The sequence below is a fragment of the Lampetra fluviatilis genome, chromosome 6 (assembly GCF_964198595.1).
Source record: "Lampetra fluviatilis chromosome 6, kcLamFluv1.1, whole genome shotgun sequence".
NCBI lineage: Eukaryota > Metazoa > Chordata > Hyperoartia > Petromyzontiformes > Petromyzontidae > Lampetra > Lampetra fluviatilis.
In genome coordinates this window covers 11,546,474-11,555,085 of record NC_136280.1, presented here as the reverse complement: position 1 = coordinate 11,555,085, position 8,612 = coordinate 11,546,474, and positions in this window count along the sequence as shown.

The following is an 8,612-nucleotide window of genomic DNA, read 5'->3' as shown; positions in this document are numbered from 1 at the left end:
CAGTGAGTAGAACTGTGAATAGGAAGCAGCATATGAAAAACAAAAGACAATAGGCACGCATGGTCGGTACTGCTTGCAAATATGATGTAGTATACCATGGATGTTTAAGAGTGAGGTCATACGTGTAGATGCATTATCACGATATTTCTTGCATGTTTTGACTCGAGTATGTAATGCAATTACACGTCAACATTAGAGGGCTTGCGATTAAATTAAGTAAACTAAAACTAGAAGTGGCAAATCTGGACCCGGACATTTTCTGCCTTACAGAAAAATGTCTCATTCCGGCCGTCAATGACTTGCAGATTACGATTGACAACTACAACCTTTTTCGGCTTGACGGAGGGTCTAAAGGAGGTGGAATTGCCATATATGTTTGTAGTACTATTGCATGTTCACCAGCTCATTATTTAAAAAAAAAATATTACTTTAAAGGTCTGGCTCTCAGAATCAATCTCCCTAAAAATCAACAGTTTTGGTAGTGTGCTGCTATAGACCACTTAGTGGTAAGGATGTTGAAGCTGGGACTGCACTGGGGGAGCTTCTTGGGGGCCTCCCTAAAGGTGAAACAGTTTTAATAGGTGATCCGAATTAGAATTGGCTAAACCCGCCGGCCGTAGCCACACATTTTGCGGATGAATTTAACCTATTTCAATTAATAAATGTCCCCACAAGACCCAACCTAAAACATCCAGGAGAGTCATCTCTGCTTAACAGCCTATTGACTAATGCCCCTCACAATTTCCCACTTACTGGTTTTCTGGGTAATAACCTTAGTGATCACTCCTTCATATTTGGGGTGAGATCGTCAGCCAGACCCAAAGCCCCCCCTAAATTGGTTGATAAGCACTCCATGAGACACTTCAGTATACAGGCATTTATTAATGATATGCATCATTCGGATATCTGTGATATCCCCAACCTGACTACGGCTTGGGAAACATTCAGGTATACGTTTCTCCAATTTCTTAACAAACATGCTCCATCGGTTAGATTTAAAATTAAAGGCAACCGCCCACCATGGTTTGATCATTTGATTACTAAGCTCTTGGAAACTAGGAACAAGGCTTGGGCATGTGCTCAGAAAAGTAATTTGGTTAAAGACTGGCTAGAATACAGGATTTTAAGGAATAGATGTGTAAAACAAATATGGCATGCAAAAATGCTTACGTTTCCTCCATTCTCCTGGAATCACATGGCAACGCCAGGCTCTTCTGGAAAACAGTATCAAAAAGGCATCTAACACAGATAATCTTCCTGTTGCACTTAACCGAAATCGTGACTTTTTCAGAGCCCCAAAAAGTAGTCGACAATTTTACCTTCATTTTTCTGATAATGTATTGTGAGTCACCCCTGCTCATGCAATTTCCTACACGTTTGTCCAAATATTCAACGAATTTAGTTTCCAACCTATCCACAAAAGTAATGTTCTGAAACAACTTTCCTACCTCAAAGGGTCCTCCTCTACCGGAGCAAATAGCATTCCCATATTTGCTCTTCTAATTGTTGGTCACCTAATCTACAAAAATTATAGCCCATATTTTCAACCTGTCCATCAAAGAAGCATCAGTACCTCTAGAATGGAAACATTCCTATGTTCGTCCACTTCACAAAGGGGGCCCTAAAGATGATCCAAATAACTAACGACCTATCTCAATTTTATCTCCGTTGATGAAAATTTTAGAAAAACTATTGAACTACCAAATTAGCAGTTTCTTGTCTGACAACATTCTTTTACATCGAAACCAATCTGGGTTCTGAAAAAAATACAGCACCACATCTGCTGCATTAAGCTCTCTGAATCACATTTAGTCGCCTTGATGATAAGCAGTATTGCGCCAGTCTTTTTCTTGACTTGTCCAAAGCCTTTGATACAGTCGACCACAACACCCTGCTTAGTAGATTAAGTTGCCTCCGTTTCTCCAAACACGCAATAGAATGGTTAAAAAAATACCTCTCTTCTCGCAACCAAACTATATTGAAAGATGGCTGGAGGTCAAACAGTGTTAAGATAACAAAAGGGGTTCCACAGGGTTCCATCCTTGGCCGCCTCTTGTTCTCTCTTCATGTCAATGACTTGCGCACTGATCTGGATCATTCCAGAGTACATATTTTTTGCAGATGACACGATACTGATTACTGCTGGCCGCTCTCCGGATGACGTGATTGCTAAATGTAAAAACATTGAATAACACTGAGAAAACCTTGAACAACAGAGAAAACTAACATTGCCGCATCAAGGTTTAGAATCGTTCAACAAGATGATTGTTTCGTCTGCTACATCAGTCGGTCGATTCTGAGAGAGAGAGAATATTCGTATGAGCAATTCATGTTTCAATTGAAAGTAAGTTAACAGTAATATTTGGGTACAGTATTGTTTTTGGAAGCATTCACCGTAATATCGTATCAACGTTTACTTCACCGCATCATCGTATGAATGATGCGAGAAGAGATTAACGGGTTCTTATGTTAGCGATTTACGTACTCGGCGCTTTCGCTCTCTAAATTACGGCTTCAATGAGGGGGAGGGGTATGACTACACTCACAAAATTAATATCTTACGAGGAATTTAATATAACTAAAGTTATATATATATAACTGTTACGCTTTGTGTAATTCAACAAAACAAACAAAACTTAACTCCGAGTTCTCTCCGAATTTCACGAGTCCCTTCTAGACCCCACAGTTTTTTAAAGAGTTTTAAGCAGAGAAAACATAATTAAAGTTTGAAAAATCATTAATTATACGAACTTTTCAATAATTTCCTTCTTCACTTCGATTAAAATTTTCTTTAAAACCTTCTCACCAACATTACCACTCATTACCACTTTCTCCGAAGGCAAGTTTGTAAAATAATGCATGGTACAGACAGCAGACATCTTGTGTCCGTAGATCAAAAACAAATTTGAAATAGTCAGTTAATCACGCAAGACTGTGACTCGCCGTGTGGAACTGATTGATAAAAATATAGCCAGTCAATTAAACAAAAAGTCTGATTCCTTTGAATTATATTCACTAGCACTGGATGAAAGTACGGAATTATGTGTGTGAGCAGACATTCAGCGTCATGAACGCCAACAAAGCCCGTCACAGATCAAAGTTAACGGATCAGCACCTCAGATCTATGCTGAGAATTGCCACAACCAAAATAACTCCAGACTTGGATGCACTGGCAAAAATGGGAGATCAACGACACTGTTCCCATTGAAACTGAAAGTGATGATGTGTTGCTGCAGCGAGGTTGGAGCCAAATCTCTGACACACAGCCTGCATGGCTGCTCTAACCTGTTAATGTAGATAATAAAGAAGTTCAAGTGAGGTAATTGGTTTGGCGCAGGCCTCAGATGTTTTCATGATGTTTGATCAGTCACGTTACGACATGTTTTTGTATTGTTCATCTTCGTGCAATGTGTTAAATTGCCTTACAAATAAATGCCTTGCTACTAGGCCGCTGTCGGTAGCCTAAAAGAGGCCTAGAAATAGGGTTTCGTTCCACCATTTGGGGCACTACCTACTTTTTTCATATTTAACATCAGAAATATATAGAGATTCCTTAGGAAAAAGTTCTCCGCACACAACCTTGCAGTTTTTGAGAAAAATGATGCTAAAGGTGCCCATTTTGAAAAAAAGGGAAACCAAAGGGAATTTTGCAATTTCAAACCTGTTTATCATATAAACCCAAAAATGCAGAATTACAACTTGAAGTACAAAATAAACCAGTTTGAAATGTGTGATATACCTGAAGTTGCTATCTATGCACAATAAACATGATAAGATTATCAAGAAAACTTCTACTGTAGCATTAACATCCCAATTACTTCTCATTATGTTGTTCCAATTCAAAGGTAATATTTGAGGTACAATCTGAATAACAAATAGAATTAAGCCAAAATATAATATATAAAAAAAAACACTTTTCAAAATAACACATTTAATGGTGAATTGTCAATTCGCATACACGAGCAGTAACTGCACTACATGTACATATTCACAGGAATGATTATTGTAAACAAGATTTAATTTTTATTGATTTATATTAAATATATATGTCCTATATTAATTTTATTAGCATATACACATCACTAAATATCAAGATCACTGTCCTCACTATCACATTCACATGAAACAATATCCTCAGTTAATCTCACATTGTCACAATGAACACATTTACATAGGTCAGTGCAGGCCAGGCCAGCCTTGTGGCATGAGCTCCTTCCACCTGTACAAGTACCAGACTTACACCCACAGTGGAGTGACCCCAAAATCTGTTGAGGAGCTGAATCTTTAGTCATCCATGATATGATGAGATCACCATCCTTGACAATCCATCCAAAGCCGTCTGGACTGGGAGCATTTCTAAAATGATCCAATGCTCTCCTGTGGATTGCAGCTTGGTAGTTAGCACGCTTGAAGTGCTCTGTAAGTGCATCTTTTGTTGGAGGTAATGCCTGTTCGGAAGAGGCCTGGACACAGAACCTATTGTATCTGGCCAAATTAACATCTGATACCTTTTCTCCATACAGCTCACACACAAAACGTTCTATGGTCACAAATGTGGTGCTGTCCATTTCAAATTGCCTCCCAAGAGCAACAAATGCACTGATGTACTCTGCATTTCCAGACACTATATTTAGTGGTTTCTCTTTTCCTTTCCCATAAAAGGAACTAGTTGAGTCACAGCCAGTGAATGTGTGTAGTCCTATCAGTGCCTCTGTTAGTGAAGGACCCAAAGTAGAACCAATAGCCTGGAGATCTAACATTCTTTGCCTGTCTTTTGTTCCTGTCAGAAAGTACATCTTTGCTGAGGGAAGCTTAGCCATTATTGAAAGTGAAATGATAGCAACATCAGTGTCAGGACTCTGGATGATTATCTTATTATAAAGTTCACTCCAGGCATGTTTTGCATGAAGTAGGAGCCTCGTGTCAGCTTCTTCATGGTCACAAGTCAAAGATTCTACATCTTTGACAGAGTTGGTGACATACATTTCTGTGTGCCACAAAGATAGCTATGTCTTTTCCAGCTGCTTGTAAAGGCACAGTTCTCCATGTCTCAAAGAGAAAGGCTGTCAAGGCTTCTTTATTTTCACCACTGGCTAGAAACTTGGTCCACTGACTTGGAGTCTTCTGCTTGATGCTGTATATTTGCAGTAGTTGTTGTCCAGCAACAGCACGTCTTGATCGTTCAGCATTTTTGATGCTCACTGCCGGGTAGCGATCAATGACAAAATCGGCCCTTGGACAACTGAACTTTCTACCCATCTTAATCATAAGTTGAAGAAGATCATCAGCAAGCTCACCGAATGTGTCTGGTATATTCTTGAGACTCCTGATCAATGCCATGCCATCTATCAGTAAGGCACCATTATCACCAACAGTCTTGTTCACATGACAGTCCTTGTTCTTTGATTCTAAACAAGTTAGAAGAGCAGCCTTATTTGTTTTGGCTAATGAACCATCAGTGCTTGCTAGCGGGGATGAGATATTGCCAAGTGAATATGTCAGAATCTCTTTCAAGTTTACAGATCGGGATTGACTTATCACTAACAGTCGTGCAAAGAGTCTCCTGTCATTTTTTAGAATGACTTGATTTCCATCTTTTGTCTTGGATGATTTCTTCATTTGATCCCCAAACGTAGTGAGCTTCAAGGACTTTATTGGAGAGAAGAAGTCTGTTTTTGATGACTGGACTCGATCTTGGATGAAATTATTCAGAGCTGTTTCACCTTTATCACAAGTACTTTGTATGTCATCTCTGACAGTCTTTGTAGCAACAACACCAGAACTAATACATACAAGATCTTCACGAGGCAGGAAGGGATTGATCAAAGACTCAACCGCTGAAACCAAAGATATAACAGCAGCATTGTCTTTTGCAATTCTTGTTGCATCCAACTCTTTATGACCCCTCTCTTCATGTTGCATTCCAGCCATCATTTCACACTGCCTTGTGATTGCAGAACGTTCAGGATGAGACAGTATCCATCGCTGGACGGCACCTCTGTTCAATGTTATCCCAGTTATGCCGCCTTTGGTCTTTGAATCACGGTTGCAGATTTGTTCTATTGCTTGGTCACAAGCTATGGATGAGAACCTGTTAGCATCCTTATGCTGTACTGTTCAGTTTCCTTTTGCAGTAACTTCTTCATAGCAGTGTGGATGAGTCTTTGGAAGATTGATCATCTCGACCCAATATGCTGATAGGTACCTTGCATAATTTTGGCGGTCATATGCAAAATACCATGCCAGCATACGTCTGACTGTTGCTAAGTGAAGGCTCCAGTCAGAGTCTCTGGTTGCTCTAATGAAACTCAGTAACAGTTGAACCATTTCAATGTATGAGCTCCAAAGTCCAAAGGTGGGATTAACAGAGTTCATCTCATGTACATATCTATCATAGCAGGACAGCATATCTGATATGTCAGACACTGAGTTAGATGAAAATCCTGCCTCAGATTTGTACTCTCGTACTAGATCTTCCATGGCTGATATGTAACGAGTGTGCTGTTGCTCAGGAAGGGACTGAAGAAATGACCTCAACCGCAAGAAATGCATTGCCTCAAATAGGAGATTGTGTGCACGAATGCTACGGTTGTAGTGATGTCCACTAATGACTCCATTTATTGAACCAACAGCTACCACATTTGATTCAATCAGCATATCCTGTAGTCCTGCTTCTTTGAAACGTTTGCCTATGACTGCCATAAAGGACATGGCTGTGTGGAACTCACCTCGTCTTGGGATGATACGCTGCTTCAGATTCCCACCATCTTTTCCGACATGAAGAATACACTTTACGGGTGTTAATATAGCTTGATCGCCGCTATCAGATGAAGCTGCGCTGCTTACGTCCTCCTCCATGTTTACATGTGCGTAGTGATATTGGCTTGATTTTGGCTCTGACCTACTTACATTTTCGATGCTGATTGGTTGAAAATCTAGCTCAACAGTTTTATATGTCTCAATACGCAGTCAATATAGTGCGCCAATAAATTACACTTTTCTCATTAACTGCAGGATAATGCGTGGAGAACTTTTTGCTTAGATACCTTTTATTAACGTTGAACATATTGAGCAAAAGAAAAAGTAGTGCCCCGTTTGTCGGAACGAAACTGAACGATACAGCTCACGTACAGTGGCCTATACCTGTTAAAGGCCAAATCCTTTCATGTAATGATTTTTACATGTCATTTATATTAGTTCACACAAACACTCCATCCATCTGTTCCTGGCCCGGCCCCTCTGTCAAATTCTAGAACCCATTGTGGCCCGCGAGTCAAAAAGTTTGCCCACCCCTGATCTACACCACATCGAGGACATTCCTGTAAATTATCTATTGCATAAACAGTCAATGAGAGGGTGTACATGACAGTAAATGACTAAACAATTTACAGTCACAATGAAGGCCAAAACACCCGATAACTTGTGTTAAAACGATTAAGGTAGTTAATACATATGTACAAGAACATAATGTGAACTTCCCAGCCCCCAGGCAAACACCTTGCATTATTCATATAACTTTATGGTCTGAAATGTTATGGTACATGCAATTCCACTTAAGATGAGACATCATATCAGGTGATATGCATCACACATGCATATACACTGTCCTCGACAAATAAATGCTTGCAGACACACACGAACATATCTAGCTGGGGTACACACTCCATACATAAAGTTGGGGTAAAAAATGCACAGCTGTGACTCAAAAGAAGTACGATTTCTGTGCAAAAACACACAGGGGACGAGTCATTTAAATAGGGTCTGAAATGAGACCAAAGTGGATTTTATATACGCCAATTTCAAACTTTAGATTATTGTGAAACCACGTCCTATACTTACTAATCGTATCAAATGGCGGCTGAGAGAATAGCGGTTTGCGCATTTGCCTCTAAAGCCATTTTGTACGGAGATAGTGTTAATTTTAGATACACAATCAGTAATTTATGTGAGAAAATACGAAAGCGTGCCATCTGCTTTCAAGTCAAATTTCAAGCCACCAACTTTCCTCTTGGAAAGTTACAGGCAAACTATAGAAATCTTGTAAAAATAAAACGAACCCCTATTACACAGAAATACAGCAACCCATGCAAGTTGATTTTAGTTTAACGAGGTGAGAACTCAAGAGCCCAGGGTTGAGTCTAATTTGCAAGAGTGACCCGGGTCACAAACAAGCAAAAGAAAAACGCACAACATAGAGTGCAGCAGTGATGCAAACAAATCACGACAAAATATACTTCTAGGGCTCTCACCTGGTTATGTAAAATATACTGCTTCACATTGTAAAATAAATTATGTAAAAATGTATAACTGATATTAAATCTTGTGTGTAGGACTGTGCTGAATTAAATATCGTCTCTGTAAATTAGTGTAATATTTTAATCAATCATGCACGTGGATATGTATTCAAAAATATATATCCCTACTTTGATAAACAAGAAAATATGGTGCATATGTATGCATCATAATGGTTCATAATGCTTCAATATCCATCGGATCATTACCGTGAAATGTCATAGGTTAGATCATACGTATCCTCATTGTGCAACGTGGCTCAGCAGCTTGGGAGAATAATACCAGTTGGAGCATTCAACGAGCACATTATACAGACCTGG